The 16,490-nt window shown below is 45.5% G+C and overlaps 1 protein-coding gene across 7 annotated transcripts in view; it reads left to right on the forward strand.

The window, feature by feature from the left end:
- Positions 1-16,490, forward strand: part of PEAK1 (pseudopodium enriched atypical kinase 1) — a 95,727-nt gene that overhangs the window by 29,180 nt on the left and 50,057 nt on the right. Inside the window, exon 4 of one of the 7 annotated variants that reach the window (XM_042876272.1) lies at positions 14,216-14,254. The exons of the other annotated variants lie outside the window; for them this stretch is intronic. The gene's annotated coding sequence lies outside the window, so the exon portion shown is untranslated. The remainder of the gene's footprint in view (positions 1-14,215; positions 14,255-16,490) is intronic. 7 annotated transcript variants of the gene reach the window in all.

Raw genomic sequence — 16,490 nt, forward strand, 5'->3', positions numbered from 1 at the left:
AGCTGCATCTGGGCAGCAGTGCAAGTGAGTGAAAATAAGAGCTTGTAACAAGTGTTGGGCAGGTTACAGGAATCTAAATATTCTAATGAATGGCACTTGCAGTAGTTAATACTGAATAATGCAAGGTATCATTTTTAATTCAACATAGAGAATTTATAATCGCATTTTTGATCTGAAGAAATATAAGCTATGCTATCACATAGAATACCTTGCGTGCATGCGTGTCCTATGTCTTGTTCCCTCATTTTCTAATAGGTTCTTTGGTGTTTGAGATACTGGAGGTTAGAAGAGAGTCGTTTCTCTAAAAGCTTAACAGGATTCGTTTTGTAGCAGCAAATGAGCATTAGCAGTCTCTAGGAACACCGCAGCTCTTGCACTCAGACTTGACCTTGCACAGCAGCTTACAAAAGAGGAAGATTCCGAATGTGTGTGTGCAGAGCCCACTGTGGGTCTGTTTTGAAGCATTTTTTGACATCAGATGTTTACTGGAAGGGGGTTGCACTTCTCGTGACCTCCCCTCACTACGCTGCAGTTCACAGTCAGTACTTCTGCTCTTTATCTGTAAGATCACGCAGTCATTCTTCATCCTCCTGTGCCTCCTCCCTCTGCCCATCTACTTGCTGTTTGTTTTACTGCTGTGATTTCTTTATTCTTGAATCTAAATGCAATTATAACATGAAATCTCTCATTAGTATTCTGCCTGCAGCACGGTTCTGTGTCTGTGTGGATAGAGCAGAAAGGTACAAAGCGCAGGCAAATGCAATTGGATGGACGGAGGGAAGCCCCCAGATCAGTTGGGCTCTGTAAAACTTGACAGAGGCAGAACAGAATCATTTGATTTCAACTGCAAATCTGAAGGGGGTTTTAAATTTTAAGTCGTTTTTGAGAGTCTGGCCGTCATGAAGGTGGATGATTGGATGACTGTGTAATAGAAATCAGAGTCAGAATGGCTTAGGGAACAGTGAATGGAGGTGATATGCAAGAGTTAGCTTCTCATCTGTTTTCTTTCCTTCTGCACCAGTGCCTGGCAGCTCAGACACACAGCAAGGTACTTCAGCTACGGAATGTCCTTCCCCAGGATGTTGTGGATACTAAATTTTACATGAGTTCAAAAGGTAACTGGGTAAATGGATGAAGGAAAATTCCATACAAGGCTGTCGAGTACAAAGACGCCGTTGCCTTTTCAGGAAGTCTCTGAGCTGCACGGTGCTGGGCTTGAGGGTCTGGAGAAAGTGCTGGATGTGCCCTCGGCGTCTGGGATGCTGCCAGAAGCACGTGAAGGATGCATGGGATTTCTGGTCCGCTCTGCTGGGTTGCTGTTGTGTTTTACACCATTTTTGTCCTCTCTGAGGCTTTCCTTGTATTTATAATCCTTCTGATCTTTTGTGCACTATCTTTGATAGCTGGCAGTTTTGCTTGATTGGCAGCTGTTATTTTGAATCTCATCAGCTGAACTGCATCATCCCTTCTTAGATGAAGTCTGTTATATTTAGTTAATACTTGAAGTTAATACTTTATTCTGCACAGATGAATCACTCTTCCATGGCAATCACCTACTCTGACTTTGTGGTTTGGAGTTGCATTCTGACCCAACATCTCATAAAACCATTTTCTAGAGGAGTATTTAAATGACATAAAAATTCAGAAAGCATTCCACAGCTTTTTCCCCAGAATTATCTGACATTGACCTGCCCTGTCTTCTTATGTCTTTGCAGTGTAGCGCTGCCGTGGCTAAAAGCATCCACTTGGCCAGTACTCCACAGCATGTGAATTGAACACGAGAGGAAAGTCTGTAACCTTCCTCACCTCCATCTCTCAAAAACAAAAATGCAGAAAGAAAAAATGATCTCTTAAAGCTCTCTCTCACTAAACGCAGGTTGGAGTTTAAGTGTTTTTGGCAGCCATACAATTGGAGCTGTGCAAACCAGCTGCAAGCTGGAAACAAAGCGTACTGTGCAGTACAGAAGCAGCCAAGGGCAGCAGACAATATGCAGCCAGCAGGGCTCTCCTCCAGCTTGCCACTAGCTAAGAGTGATACTGAAGCTCAGCATCATGCTTAATTCTGATAGTTGCACATCTGTGTTAATACAGCAACTTGTGAGCAGGGAGAAGGAGCACAGCCCTCGATGATGCCTGCAGACCACTGCTGGAGTGCCATGCTCCCACTCAAGTGCTCTCTTCTCTAAAGGCATCACTCCAGTAATAGCTCTTGTGCTGCAGCACTCAGCGTGGTTTCCCAGTCACCGAGCACTGCAAGCCCTGACCCAGCTTTTTGCCTTGCTGTTGTGGGGACTGAGCCTGGTTAGCCGTGCTCCTGATGCTGCTTCTGGGCTGGCAGAGCTGCCTAATGCAGTGCTAGCAGCATTGTGTTGCATTTATTTGCATTCTGGCTCTTCTGACCACTGCAAGTTGGTTTCTATTGCACTTTCTTGCTTGAGATAAACGTAGTATTTTATTCTTGCCTTTCTCACTCAAGGTTGAGTGGTACCACGCCGAGATGTCAAAAGGTGATGGTTGATAGCTGGCAGAGCTTAAGCATCAGTTATTTTCTTGGAAGTACTCCACTTTTTGATCACTTCCATTTATCTTACTATCTGCTTTTATGTAAAATGATGACATATAACAGCAATATATAGAAGATGCTTTAGGATTTATTTTGGAAATAATTTTTCTAAAGATCAGTGTGAATTCTGGAACAGACCAGAGTAAAAATAATATCATGAAATGTCATAGCTGGTAAGGCTATTTAAAAGAAAAGCAGTTTTGACTAATGGCCCACGTATGTGGCTTAACATTTGAGTAAAGATTGAGTTTCTGGTTACGGTGGGAAGGAGGAGCGAAGCTGTTCCCCTGCTGCTTCCTTCTGGGATGTGGTGCCTCTGGTAGCTGTGGGCAGAGCAGGGTGCAGAGTTGCCCAACGTAGTTCCCACTGCCAGCAGAACTCCTGCACCTGGTGTATGCCCTCCGGCCTGCTGTAGGTGCACTGCTTCTGGGGCAGTTGCTGGGGCCTTCTACTTGAACACCCAAAACCCCTTTTGCCAGAGCTATCAAGGCCGTTCCTGAAAATATTTCACTCCTAGTGTTGTTCCTTTTCCACTTTCTCAGTCTGCCACAAATCGCACATTACTTGCAGTCCAATATCTAAAAGAGCTTTTCCTTTCTTCTCTTTGTTGTTTTTTTTTTTTACTACTGTACAAATTGTTGCTCGTTCTCGTGTTGCCATCTGCCAGTTTTTGTACGGCAATTATAATTAATAAGCGAATGTTCTGCTTGTGCCTGTTCTAAGGGTCAGTCAAAATATATCACAGCTGATGCTTCTGCTTGCCTGTGGTCGAGTCAGAGGCCCATATGGGATCATCAGAGACGGGATATCATCCCATCTCTGCATGGATGATCCGCATGGGATGTCAGCTGTAAGCACAAGCCAGTGTCGCTGGAGGCTGACCCCATCATTTTGTAAAGCGCGTGCAAAGAGAAGATCTCTGCTTTGTCTGCTGCCTTCTGGTGACGTTCAAGGGAGAAAATAAGACATCTCGTTGCTCACTGCAACTTTGGAATGCCACCTAATGCACTTATTTCAAAATTTAAAAAACTATGTTGTGACAGAAAAGGAAGATTGGAGGTAAAATGGCAAATCCCTGTGTATGAAGCTGTAGAAGTACTAAATGTGAGTGCTTGGGCAACTTTAAATGATGTTCATTTAAATGAGGAATTAAAAATTTGATCATGGAAGGCAAATAGAGTTTTAAGATTATTCAGAGGAGGAGCACCCAGTGCTTGGAGCACTGCACTGAGGCCAGTGGGATGAAATTAAACAAGACCAAGGGCCAGGTCCTGCACTTTGGCCACAGCAACCCCAGGCAGAGCTACAGGCTTGGGGCAGAGTGGCTGGAAGTTTGTGTAGAGGAAATGGACCTGGGAATATTGGTCCATGCTCAGCTGAACACGAGCCAGCAGTGTGCCCAGGTGGCCAAGAAGGCCAGTGGCATCCTGGCTTGTGTCAGCAATGGTGCAGCCAGCAGGAGCAGGGAAGCGATCATCCCTCTGTGCTCAGCTCTGGTGAGGCTGCACCTGGAGTGCTGTGTTCAGAGCTGGGCCCCTCACTGCCAGAAAGATACTGGGGCCCTGCAGCGTGTCCAGAGATGGGCAGCAGAGCTGTGAGGGGTCTGGAGCACAAGTGTTATGGGGAGCTGCTGAGGGAGCTGGGATGGGTCAGTGTGGAGAAGAGGAGGCTCAGGGCAAACCTGACTGCCCTCTCCAACTCCCTGACAGGAGGTTGTGGTGAGGTGGGGGTCGGCCTCTGCTCCAGGTAACAGCGATAGGATGAGAGGTGATGGCCTCGAGCTGTGCCAGGGGACGGACAGGTCGGACATCAGGAAAAATTTCTTCTCCAGAAGAGTGGTCAGGCAGTGGCACAGGCTGCCCAGGGAGGTGGTGGAGTCACCATCCCTGGAGGTGTTCAAGAAACATTTAGATGTTTAATGAGGTTTAGTGGGAGAATATTGGCGGTAGGTGGGTGGTTGGACTGGATGATCTCGGAGGTCTTTTCCAACCTTGGTGGTTCTATGATTCTCTACTTCTGTTCTTCCTGATGGAGGCCACTTGCCTGAGGTGTCTGCTAGGTGTGCTAACAGCACCTCTGCATTTACCCACTGTGAAGAGCCCTGGAGAAAGACGGCTCCATGTGCGCGGTGTATGTGAACACAACCATGCACAAACTGAGTAAGTCATCTGGGACTTGTGGCTAGATGAGGACAGGATACTGTGATGACAACTACTTTCAGACATTCTTTAAATAAAAGAAGAAGAAAGTCCATGACTTCTGTGCTCAAAAATCTGCAATAATTTTATCTCGTATAACGACAAGCACTTGAACTCTGCTACTGGACTTCATAGACATTAGTACCTCTTTCCCACAGTGCTCCCCTGGCCTTCACCTTGCCAACCAGCAGTGCTGTCAGGAAACACTCCTCTGCATTTCTTTTGCTTCTGCTGACCTGTGATCTTGAAACTCTCCTGCAGCAGCAACATGTAGTATTTCAGTAAGTCCTATTTATTGTCAGATACATGGTTTTGGTTAAAAAAAAAAAAACCAACAAAAAACAAAACCTCTTGATCCCTAAAACCTTCAATTATTTTCCCATTAGAAATAAATATTCTCCAACTTCAGTCCTTCCTCTTTAATCTGTAAAGCACAGCACACACTGTGGTTTCCTTGTTGACTTTAGAGATAACTCTTAGCCTGCAAAAGGCCTTCTGCCTCAAGAACTTTGAAAAGAGATTTTTAAGGGGATGATGGAGTGCAGCTGCCAGAAGAACAGACGTGGGGAAGGGGAGGGTTACACAGATGGCTCCAATGCAGCTCTGAGAGCAGTGAAGGAGTGTGGTGGTGGGTGGGGAATGTATTGGAACTCAGACCATAATCCCAGAGCAAGTCCTGGGTTTAGGCTGTGGCAGAGTTGCACAAACAGCCATCTGAGGTTTTGGGTTGAGTGGGTTTTTGCATTGTTGCTTTTGATTTTCTCTGCTGCTGCAGTACTGCTGATTCCTCTTTCTCCCTCTGTCCTCATATCCATATTTATTGCCACCTGGGCCTTCCCTTGCTTTGCCAACAGGCTTCCTGTATCAGGCTATGTTTGGATACTCAGGAAGCTTTTGTCAGTGTGGAATAGTACCAAAAGCATACATTTTCAGTAGCTGTTGACGTAAGAGAGACTGTCTGTTGTAGAAAACAACAGTAAGAAAGATATAGTGACTTCTGTGGGTGTACTGGCAGGTGCTGCTCCTTCCTCTCAGAGCTGCACACTGCTGAAGCTGGCAATGTTGTCACCTCCACGTGCAATTGACAGGTCAAGGTTTTGTAACCTTTCAGGATGGCTCCCGCATCTGTTAGATGGGCACGTTGTGTTGCTGGGGAGTTCAGCACAGGGGGCAGGCATGTGTTTGGGGCTTGGTTTGTATCATCTGGCTACGTGGCCAGCTCGCTTCTTTAGGCAGACTTATTTTGACCTCATTATTAGTACCAGAGCAGCTAACGCAGAAACACGCTGCCCTTGCTGATCTTTCTTTTCTTCAAGTGAAGGAGTAGTGTTCTGAGAGTACGTGGAATTTCAGCCTACGCAGCAGCCCTTGGGATGTCTTCATCTTGCAGAGGCAGAAGCTTTTCAAAACAGTAGCTCAGGAGGAGCAAGTCCTTCAATGCACGAATAGCAGATACTCGCTTTTGAGAGCCCTTAAGTGTGAGGCAGCCACTAACTGCTGCCTTTCTCTGCGTGTGTCTGTTCTATTTTAAACAGTGTATTCATTCCAAACTTTGTATTTTTAAAAGCAAACAGAAAAAACGTTTTGACTTGTAAACTCTCGTTCTCCAAATCTCCGGCACATCTGTGAGTGTATATTAACAACATAAATATATGCAGGAAAGAAGGCACACTCCCTGCACAGGTTCATTCCTTTCCTTTCAACCAGTGTGTGCGCTCTGTCTACAGCACAAGGAGACCATTCTGAAGCAAAATCATTACAGCCCTCTGAAAGCAGGGTGCATCTCTTTCCTTTACCACCTGATCAGCAGTGGGGTGATGCCCCTTCAAAATGCCATCGTTTCTGAGTGTAGGAGGCAGGTAATTTTCAGGAGAGCCTGTGGGTGCCAACCGTGTTCTAGCCCTGGGGTCTGCACAGCTCCTGCAGCCCCTTGGTCAGGGCTGGCACGGGCATGAGCTTGTGGGCTGTGAAGTGCTAGTGGGGGGTCTACTGAGCTGTGCTGCTGTGCTGTGCTCCTGGGATGGGCAGTTTGGAAGTGCTGCTTTCCCCCGGCTTTACGCTTTGATGCAGAAGTGATAACACGTATGCTTAGGGTGATGTGTTTTCACAGGTTTTTGTACCCAAGATACCCACCTGCTGGTATGTGGATTAGCACTGGTGGTGTTGGATTCTCACTGTCTGACAGTCACTTGAAATCAAGGAGCAGCTCTCAGAGCACAAAAGGCAGCGATGTGCAGAAAGATACGGTCTAAGCAGCCTTGCACGGCCCTTGGAGGGTGTACTTGTAGCCAGCAGAAGGAAAATCATCCCCTAGATCATGGCTTATGTGTAGGTTCCTTCTGTTTTGCCTCTTTAGGTTGCCTGTCATAATTGTTATGGTGGCATTTAGAAAGATGGGCTCACTGTTACTGTGCCCTTCCACCCCAGGCTGGGGCTCGGGCAGATGGCACAGGTGGCCCCAAGCTGCTTGTGCCTTCTGGCCTGCGCTGAGCACCTGTCCCAGACAAATGGGCTTAAGTAGAGGCATGCATCTGGTTCCTGTGGCCTTTGATGATCCAGACACTGGAAAACCTATCAACAAATAGATGCAGCTTTCGGAACGTGGTGCTGCCCTGACCTGGGGCCGTGGGAGAAGGGCTGAAGCAGCGGGTGCTGAGATGTGCAGCGAGCTCATTGCCTGCTGGAGGCCTTGCGACACAGATCGTGGGTACTAGGATGTGTGAAGCACCTCCAACTTGAGTGGTAATAAGATTTCTTATTTCCTTATTACAGCTTTGTAAGATCGTTTGTACGGATTATAGAGGATACTGTTTCTTACTGCTATATGTCAAACTGAGTAATATTCCAAGTCTAACAATGGGTGAGCCTTAAATGTTGTGAGTTTCATTTATTAGTGAGAAATTGGAATATTTTGTCTGATGGATTGCTTGGTAATTTAGAGGAATCTGTTCCCCAGGGTTCATCTCATCTCCATTGCTGAAAAGCAACAGCAGGTTTGGTTTTTGCTGTGTCACTGACTCTCCCTTCCCCAGGTCCAGCAAAACTGCACTTCAGGAGGCATTGTGGAACCATCTCTGTAATGGTTGCAATTCATCTGGCAGCTGACTCCTGCAGACTCCAAAGTGTACGCATTGACACAGTGCACTGTGTAGGTTGGTTTCTGCTAATGATGAACAACATTTCCATAGCATTTCCTTTTTCTTTTCTGCTGTTTTCACTTGCTTTTCTTATTCTCTGCCCTCCATCTACTCGTAATTGGGTACAAACCACTCAGAATACATTAACTTGTATTGCAGGGCTGTATTGTATCCTTCCCACATCTGTGTGCCAGAAAGGATGTGGAATATAGAAATGCCATGCTTTTTAAAGTGGGAACAGGCATACTCCATCTTCTCTAAGTTACCAGTTACAATACAAAAAATTAGAACTTCTAATATTCAAAACCTCCTTTTACTGTGATTTAAGGCATACAGTGTTGGGCTTCTTACTGTCGTATGTCTTAGCTTTTCATGGATGTTTGGCTGTTCATCTCAGCAATGTAAGATGTAGAAACAGAGCGGAAGTGATCCTGAGGGCACAAACCAGCAATGTGAGCACAGTGCAGCAACACTGGGATTCCTGTCTCTGCTTCGTGCAGGATGATAATATTTAGAGTGCCTTGTATCAATGATAAACACACTGTGGGCTTCATAGGATATCTGTATGTCTGTATGTATGTGTTCTTGTTAGCTAGAGCTTCAAACTCTATGGTTCCTTCTTTCATAGAATCATAGAATCACAAGGTTGGAAAGGACCTACAAGACCTTCACCCCCTCTTTGTTGTCAAGAAGGCAAAAGAACAGGTCTGTCATTGCCTAATATGTAATTTTTGGTAGAAAAACGTGTTCTACGTTTCTCAACCCTGTAAGGTTAGCTGTTTCCCTCACCTAGCCCACCCGTGTACATTGTGCTGAGTGAGCACTTGGGTGGGAGACCAGTTAGTGCCCTGGGATGGCAGAGCTTCTCTCAAGGTCAAAGGCAGATCTGAAAGCCACATTCAGGTACCCGAAGTCTGCTATGCAAGTACAGGCTGGTACTTAGCAGGCTCCCAGCCCTAAGCAGACTGCTTTGGCCCATCCGTGGGTCAGTAGGCTGGTGGGAGTCCTCCCCAACTGGTTTCCCATCTTGGAGTTCCCTGACAGCTGCTTGAGTGTTGTATTTATTTCTCCTAGCTGGTGTATGGGAGAGGAGTAGGGCTTGCAGATTCCGTCCATCTGCAGCGGTGACAAACGAAACTCAGGGGAATGATAAGAGATGGCTTTTGTTTTTTCAGGTTTATAAGTTTACTGTGTTCTTACAGCATTCCTTCTCTGTTCCTCTCTCTCCCTCTCTCTGTAGCTCTCCCTCTATGAACGTGTACGTGTGCTCACAGGTCTCTGCTTTGCCGGATGCCTGATAAGAACGAGATGACAAGACAGTGTCCAAAGCTGTGAACTGGGGCACTGGAGATCTTGGATTTCTAGAAGACACTTATGGGCCTAGAAATATTGACAGGACAAATTGAGAAGCAATGCAGACTCTCATTTGTTCTTGGTAGGGAGGGAGCTTGTTCCACCTTGATATGTCTTATTCAGTAGCTACAGGTTGCTTACAACCACCTTCTTTTAAGGGGAAGTTTCTTAGAGAACTGGAAGGACGTGTTTTGTTTGTTCCTTTATATGCTGCTGCCTAGCAGAGCACCGAAATACCGAAATAGCACCAGCTGTAAATCTGTCAGGCTCAGGGCTCCAGCCCATGGCAGTTTCCCATCGTCAGTGCAGAATTCAGCCCTGAGGGTGCCACACCGACGGATTCCTTCTGTCTCCCAGAGCAGCTGGAGGGCGTTGCATGGGAGGAGCTCTTGGCTCAGGGAATTCAGCTGGGAGGGTTCAATCCCGGCTCTGGAACGCATTTTTTCCACTTGACTCACTGAGTGAAATCTCAATAAGCGATAAAATTTCTAAAATTACTGTTGAATCAGTTAGAATAATAAAAAGCACATTTATCATCAGGAAGGGAAGAGCAAACTAAGGGGGAAGATGCAGTGCAGAGGAAATCACCACCCTGTCCATGGCAGGCAGAGAGTTCACCACTGCCCCACAGCCACCAGCTGCCTTCTACCTTCCAAGGGAGTGAGCCCTGTACTGCCTCTGGTGTGGTCTGCAGACAGATGCCCCTAGGCTGCTCCTTCACATAGGTGGTGTGCATGAAAGGGAACAGCTCGCTCCTTCCTATGGAACACACTTCTTCCCAGAAATAACACCAGCTTTTGTTCCTTCTCTTTGATTTGGCACATAGTGCAAGGAAGGAGGATAAGGTACTGGCACCGAGGCAGCCTGGCATGCTGGTGTGTGCTATAGATATAACTAAGTACCTACATAAGGGGAGGTAGGGTTATTGGCTTAAATGTGCTTTTAAGAAGATAACCATGAAAAGGCTCCTTTAATGCTTTTACGTTTGCATAGCATGTTTCCTTTGTGCATTCCTCAACCATTTGCCTAACTTCACCTGCTGTATCAATTGCCCTCTACTTATGATTGGAAAGGCATTCTGGGCAGAGCCGTGTTTCCGGCTGGCCGCCTTTCTGCTGGCGTGAGGAGCCACAGGATTACATTGCTACACAATAGACATTAAGCTTTGCCCAGGTGTAAACCATGGAATGACAGAATTGCTTGAGTTGGAAGGGACCTCAGCGTTCTTCTATTTCCAGCCTCTGTGGAAAGGGTTGCCAAACAATCAAGGCAAGGTTCACAGTGAAGGCTTGGGGCTCAGGTCGAGATAGGAAACTCAAGATGTGCTTGGCTTGGAGGGTTAAGAATAGACTGTCCTTCCCTGAGTCCTGGCATGCTACTTTTTAGGCTCAACCATACTTTTTCAGCTGACGTTTAAATGACTGAATATAATGATTCAGGATGGAAACATCAACACAGGAAGCAACAGCAACATGAAAGTATTTGTTTAATGTCCCTATACGCAATTCTTTCCAAAGGGCAATTGTGATTTTTTTCACCAGCTTGCTTTAGTCGTCATTTTCACTGACACTCACCTGTGAGATCAGTGCCATGGCAGCTCTGTTCGAATGGTCGCCCTTGATGGTTTGTCTGACAAAAGGAGACTGATGGCTGTGTGCTGTGGTGGTTGTCCCTGGAAACTTAACTGAGCAGGTCAGGCAAAATGGAAGAATCATCTCATAGACTTTGTGGAGCTCCAAACCAATACAGCTCATCATTTTCAACAAGCTGCTGTGTTTCCATGAATCGACTCAGCTGCCGGCTTTTAGCTCTGTAGGCGATGGGATCGCTGGCTGTGGGAGCTGTGCATTTCCAGAGGCTGGCAGATAAGGAGCCTTTTCTTTACAGCAAGGCCTCCCATCTTCATTTCCTCAATATTTGTAACCAATTCAGCCTCTGTTAGTTTCCATCATGTGAAGCTAGCGTTCTGCATTTTGTGATTTTGATTCATGAGCTGTTGAGTTGGTGATTATTAGATTGTGTTTTTCATACTGGGTCCTTTTATTCTTATCTAGTTTCATATTGTATGACACAGCATTGGCAAGAAATGCATTCCCATTCTTCTTACGGGGAAGAAAAAGCACTGAACACATTTCAGATTCTGCTAATTAACAGAAGGATCAGCTTCAGATAATCTCCACATGTAAATCTCCTCCTGCAAACAATCACGTGTGATTAAGAATAGATTTCTTAGGTAGCTGCCAATAGAAAAATAATTTTTTAGTGTGCTGTTCAGATGTTGAAGAGTTGCAGCCTATGGTATCGGTGCTATTTTTTGCAACTGTAAATCAAAGCAGTTCCATTAGCTCTATATTCTTCCAATTAGGAAATGGCATATAGGCAGCTATGTAAATACTTCTGGTCTGTCTGAGAGCAGAGTGAGGGGATGAGAGCAGAAAGCAGCATGTCTGAAATGCACCTGAGAGGCAGCAAGAGGCACCCAGGGACACACAGCCCTTCCTCCTTTCTTCTTCACTGTCCTGTGGAGGGGCTGTGCTCACACACAGCTGGAGTGCTGTGTTTGTTCAGCGCTTGATAGGAAGATGAGGGAAAAGCAAAATGCAGAATGAAAGAGTCCCTCTCTGGAATTCTTCACATTCTTACCTCCCCACCCGGATTTTTTAAAACACTCCAAGTGTGCTACTGGGATGGATGCACAAGGTTGTTCTTCTTTGTAAACCCATGTGGGGTCTAACGATGGCCGACTGCTTGTGTTCTTACTTTTTTTCTTATTGCACTGTGTTTTTATCATTGGTTTCTGTGGTGTCTTTCTGTTCTAAGTCTCGCACCATTTTTGTTTCCCCAAATTAAACTATTGCAGATTTCTTATTTCTTGCATTAGTGACTAGAAATAAAAGCTTTGGCAGGTACTGCTCTGTAACAAAAAGCAACAGAAGTGTTTTCTCCTGCTCAGTGTAAGTCTAATTGGCTACAGAACAAAAACTGGAAGCCAGAGGAACTGAACTTGTCTAAAAATTGGTGTTATGAGAGAGACGTTAAATTAATCAACATGTATGAATTTGTCTTTTAAATGGACAAGGCATTTTTTCTGCATCTAAAGAAAGAGAGCACCAAACCAAGAAGAAGTAACATTTCCCCAACCGTGTGTCCCTGAGCAATTCTAAAGACTTTGGTACCCAGTGAGGTTGGTTTCAGGGATGGATACCGGCGCTTACCTTGGCTGCTTGAACGGCAGCGGCGTCCTCGAGTCTGGCATCAGTCAGTGCTGGGTTAATTGCCTTAGTATTGCTGCAAAGAGATCAGTCTCCAGCTGGCTGTAATTCAGGCTGGGTTGTTCCATGACTTGAAGATGATTTTTATATTCACGGGATCCACAGCTTTCTGTTGCCCTCTGCAACATAGGAGTACTTGTATCTCAAGGAAGGGGGGCAAGGAGTGGGTGACACTGTGCACCTAATTCTTACCAGCATCCTTAGGTATCTACCCGGGCAATAAGCAATTCAAGTCTCAAACAAAAGGAGGACTTTTAGCTAAAAAACGTTATTTCAGCTGATTGGGAGACCATGTGGATCTGTAGAAAGCACGGTGGGTTCTCTAATATCTGAGGTCACTGCTCTGTAAAGCTTGGTGTTAGAGACCACCACCTGTGTATGACAAAACTTGGATAGCAAACCAGGAGTGCACGTCACCTGGAGCAGTCAATGCAGGCAGGTAACTCAGTTACAGCGGGGCCAAGGGTGATCTGTTAGACCTGCTTTGGTGAAATGAGTCTCCCTCTGTTTCTGCTGCTGTATTACTGCAACTGCAGTATGGGCACGTGCTTTTATGGATGCCCTGCTTTCAGGAGGCACTGCTTAGCTTGCTTTCTCTTTGCGACTCAGGTCATCATGACCTGTGCTCTGTGCAGCCCCTGGTGTTTTCAGCCTTTATTGCAACTCATGATCAAGAAGAGCAGGTTTTCAAATTATTCCTCTCTTTGGGGAAGAAATAGCTCTTTGTTTAATTTTCTTGTAAAACTAAAGGTAATTAATATGATAAAGGTAATTACCATCTGTAAGTAGGTAATGCCAGCCCATAGCCACATTAGCCAGTCCTTGACAGTTGGTAGAACAGGGTGTGTTGTTGGCGATGTCCCTGAGCTGCTCACGGTGTGAGCAGTGTTTGGCCCTGGGGAGTCTGCTGGTCCCTGGCTGCAGAGCTTAGGACAGACTGTCCCAGTCACTGTGAGTGACTGAGGGCTTCTCTGTAACAGATGCTTGAGAAGGACTGGAAGTTTTAATGCAACTTGAGCAAGGCGTAGAGCTTCAGAGTGGTCTCTGTCCTACCATAATGCCTGGAGGCATTCAAGGCCAGGCTGGATATGGCTCTGGGCAGCCTGGTCTGGTGGTTGGCAACGTTGTGTATGGCAAGATGATTGAAGTTAGATGATCACTGTGGTCTGTTTCAACCCAGGCCATTCTATGACTCTATGACAATGCTTGCATAAAACTTGCTGCTAAAAGTTCTCTCCTGGGCACTGCTTGCTTCTCGGGTGCAGAGGACAGCAGAGCTGTAACAGCTTCACTGCTGCGCTGAGCCATACAGTGTCATCTCTGTGTGGCTGAATGGTTATTTCTTATCTTTACAAGCCTGTTCAACTTGCTAGACTGGGCGAAAACTGCTGTTCCTCCCCATCCACAGGTTACTGTGCTGATGTTCCAAAGCTGAGTTGGTTTGGAGATGTCAGGAGAAGAGCAGAGCCAGTATGAGTAGAGTGATAAGGGTAGGAGGAGGTGAGCATTTCCATCTAATTGTAGCTCACAAATGTCTGATAAGCATAAGAGCCTCAAGAAACTTACTGCTAGACAAACTCAAGGGTTGATAAAGAGGTACAAGTTAGATTCCTTCTTCTTTGCTTATTACGTGCGAAATATTTTCGTATTTGCCCATCTTATTCTGATTACCTTCATGCATTTTCTTTTCAGGTTTAATTCAGACAGGCATCTCCAGCAGTGGCTGTGCAGGTACCTCTGAGCTCCACTTAGAAAATGTTCTTGCAGTGTGGTCTCTTAACTGTTACTGCTCAACTTTCTGCATGGAGGCATTCCTTAGTGCTGTGGCACTGTTTGCTAGACAAACATAGCTAATTAGTGCATAAGTGCACTAACAGTGTTGCAAATCATAGGTGCAGAATGTACACACGAGAAGGTAAATTTTATTTTGTGCTTGGCAATTAACTTTTCCAATTTCCTTGTGTGTACTTGATTACCTTTCTAATAGGGCATCAATGTATGTTTTGGTATTTAGACAAGAATGTTTTATTTACTGAACTGTTGTGAAAGTTTATATTCTCTAAGCACAGAATTTATAATCACAGATCCTGTTTATTGACTGAAAATAAGTCTGTTAATCCTCGGGGTATCTAGACAGTTCCCTTGAAATTGTACTGTGATGACTTTGGACAAAGAGCTGACAGGTTTCTGGAGCTGATCCGCGGCTCTGTACGTGCATAGCTGGTTCAGCTCTAGCCATACACTGGTAAATCACGCTGTAGAATTGCCTACGTGTGGTTTGGTGCTGGTTGAGTCAGCCTGGTAACTGGCTGTGATCAAAGGGAGATGATAACTGCCCTCCTCCCCTCTTTCCATAGGCCAGCCTTTCTGCTTTTCTGCTTTCTGCAGCTGTGCCTCTGCCCAGCCCAGGGAAAAGGTGGGGTTCAGGGAGGTGATGCAGTTCCTTCCCTCCTCTCAGCCTCTTCCTCTTTCCTCCCTTTTGGTTCCCTGCAGGGGAGCTGGGTGTGGACTCCCATTTGCACCAGCCCTGGAGGTGCAGCTGAGCTGTGGTTTGTAACATCAAACACACAAGCTGTGGAGTTTCAACAGCTTTTACTGTTTTTATAGACCACGTATTTGCAGGCTCCATTCTGCATGTTTATATTGGTGCTCTCAGCAACCCAAAGATGGTATGTTTTCCAAGAGCACTAAAAGAGAACTCAGTTATCGTGACAGAATGTTAAAGATACAACTTTCTACCAAATCCAGAAACTCTTAAAAAAACTCCCTTGGCGTTACCTTGTGGTCCATGAAGAAATGAATCCCGCAGTGAGCTCACATTGCTGCCTGCCTCCCACTGCTGAGAAGCTGAACCATGCATCCTGCTGCTCTTGGCACAGAAAGCCCTGGCACCTCAGCGTGAGCACTAACATTTCAGACTCACTCAGAGCTCTGTGCTGGCTGCAGTACCTGCTGGCCTTCCTGCTGTGCCGTGCCACAGGAGGAATGGCTCTTGTGCTGGCATGTGATGGGAGCGTGCTAATGTTTAATGCATCGTCCTATACTAGCTTGGTGTGCTGTTATCTCAGGCTCTGCTGCAGTTGTTGTTTCTTATTTAAATGGCCTATCTCAGTTGAGATTTAATGCAATTAGAATCAGGCTGTGGAAAAGGTTCTGTTTTCATGTCTTAGCTATTGTTCCAGTCAAGATGGTAAAGCAAATCAAGCAAGATACAATGAAAATGACAAAAACCATTCACAAGAGACTGTTTTTGTGAGGAATGTAGAAGACATCAATGTGCTTTGTTTTGTTTTCCATTTCTAAGCTGGTGTATGTCCAAAATATCTCCCTTGAGGTTTGTTGAATACACCTGAGAGCAGACTGGCACGTATGGCAGCGATCCGACAGAACTGGCAGGCAAGGGAACCCAAATTCCGCAGCAGTAAGCCTCACTTTCTCCTCTTACAGCATTATTGCTTACATTCTGTTCAGCCAACAGTAGACACGCTTGTAGTACTGTGTGCAGCGGAGTTCACTGTATGACATCTTGTCCTGCAGCTATCTTGAATGGCGAGGTATGTAGAGAGTGCAGTATCCAAAAAGATGCATACCATGAACTGCAGTGTGACTACATGTATTTCTTAAAAAAATGATGATTCTGGTACACAGCAGTGGATGAAAGAATGCAAAAAGCAGAGCGTTGTCTTGGTGTGGCTAAATGGCAAAATCACAGCAAGGCTGGTAGTCCAAGCTCTTTTCCTAGCTGCTGTCTCCATTGCTTATGTGATTTCTGACAAATTCACATTACTTTAAATCTTCAACCTTTATGTTAGATTTATAATTTTATTTTTCAAGCTCCTTTGCTTTGTTGTCCCTTTTCTCTAAGTTTCTGGTTTGAGTACTGTTTAATTTTGAGAACATTTGTGCACAAGTGCATATTTTTTGTTGCCTTGAACTCCTTGGGTTGGAACAGAGGGAAGCAGTAATT

The sequence above is a fragment of the Lagopus leucura genome, unplaced genomic scaffold, assembly GCF_019238085.1.
Source record: "Lagopus leucura isolate 7727_CA_CO unplaced genomic scaffold, USGS_WTPT01 Super-Scaffold_100015, whole genome shotgun sequence".
NCBI lineage: Eukaryota > Metazoa > Chordata > Aves > Galliformes > Phasianidae > Lagopus > Lagopus leucura.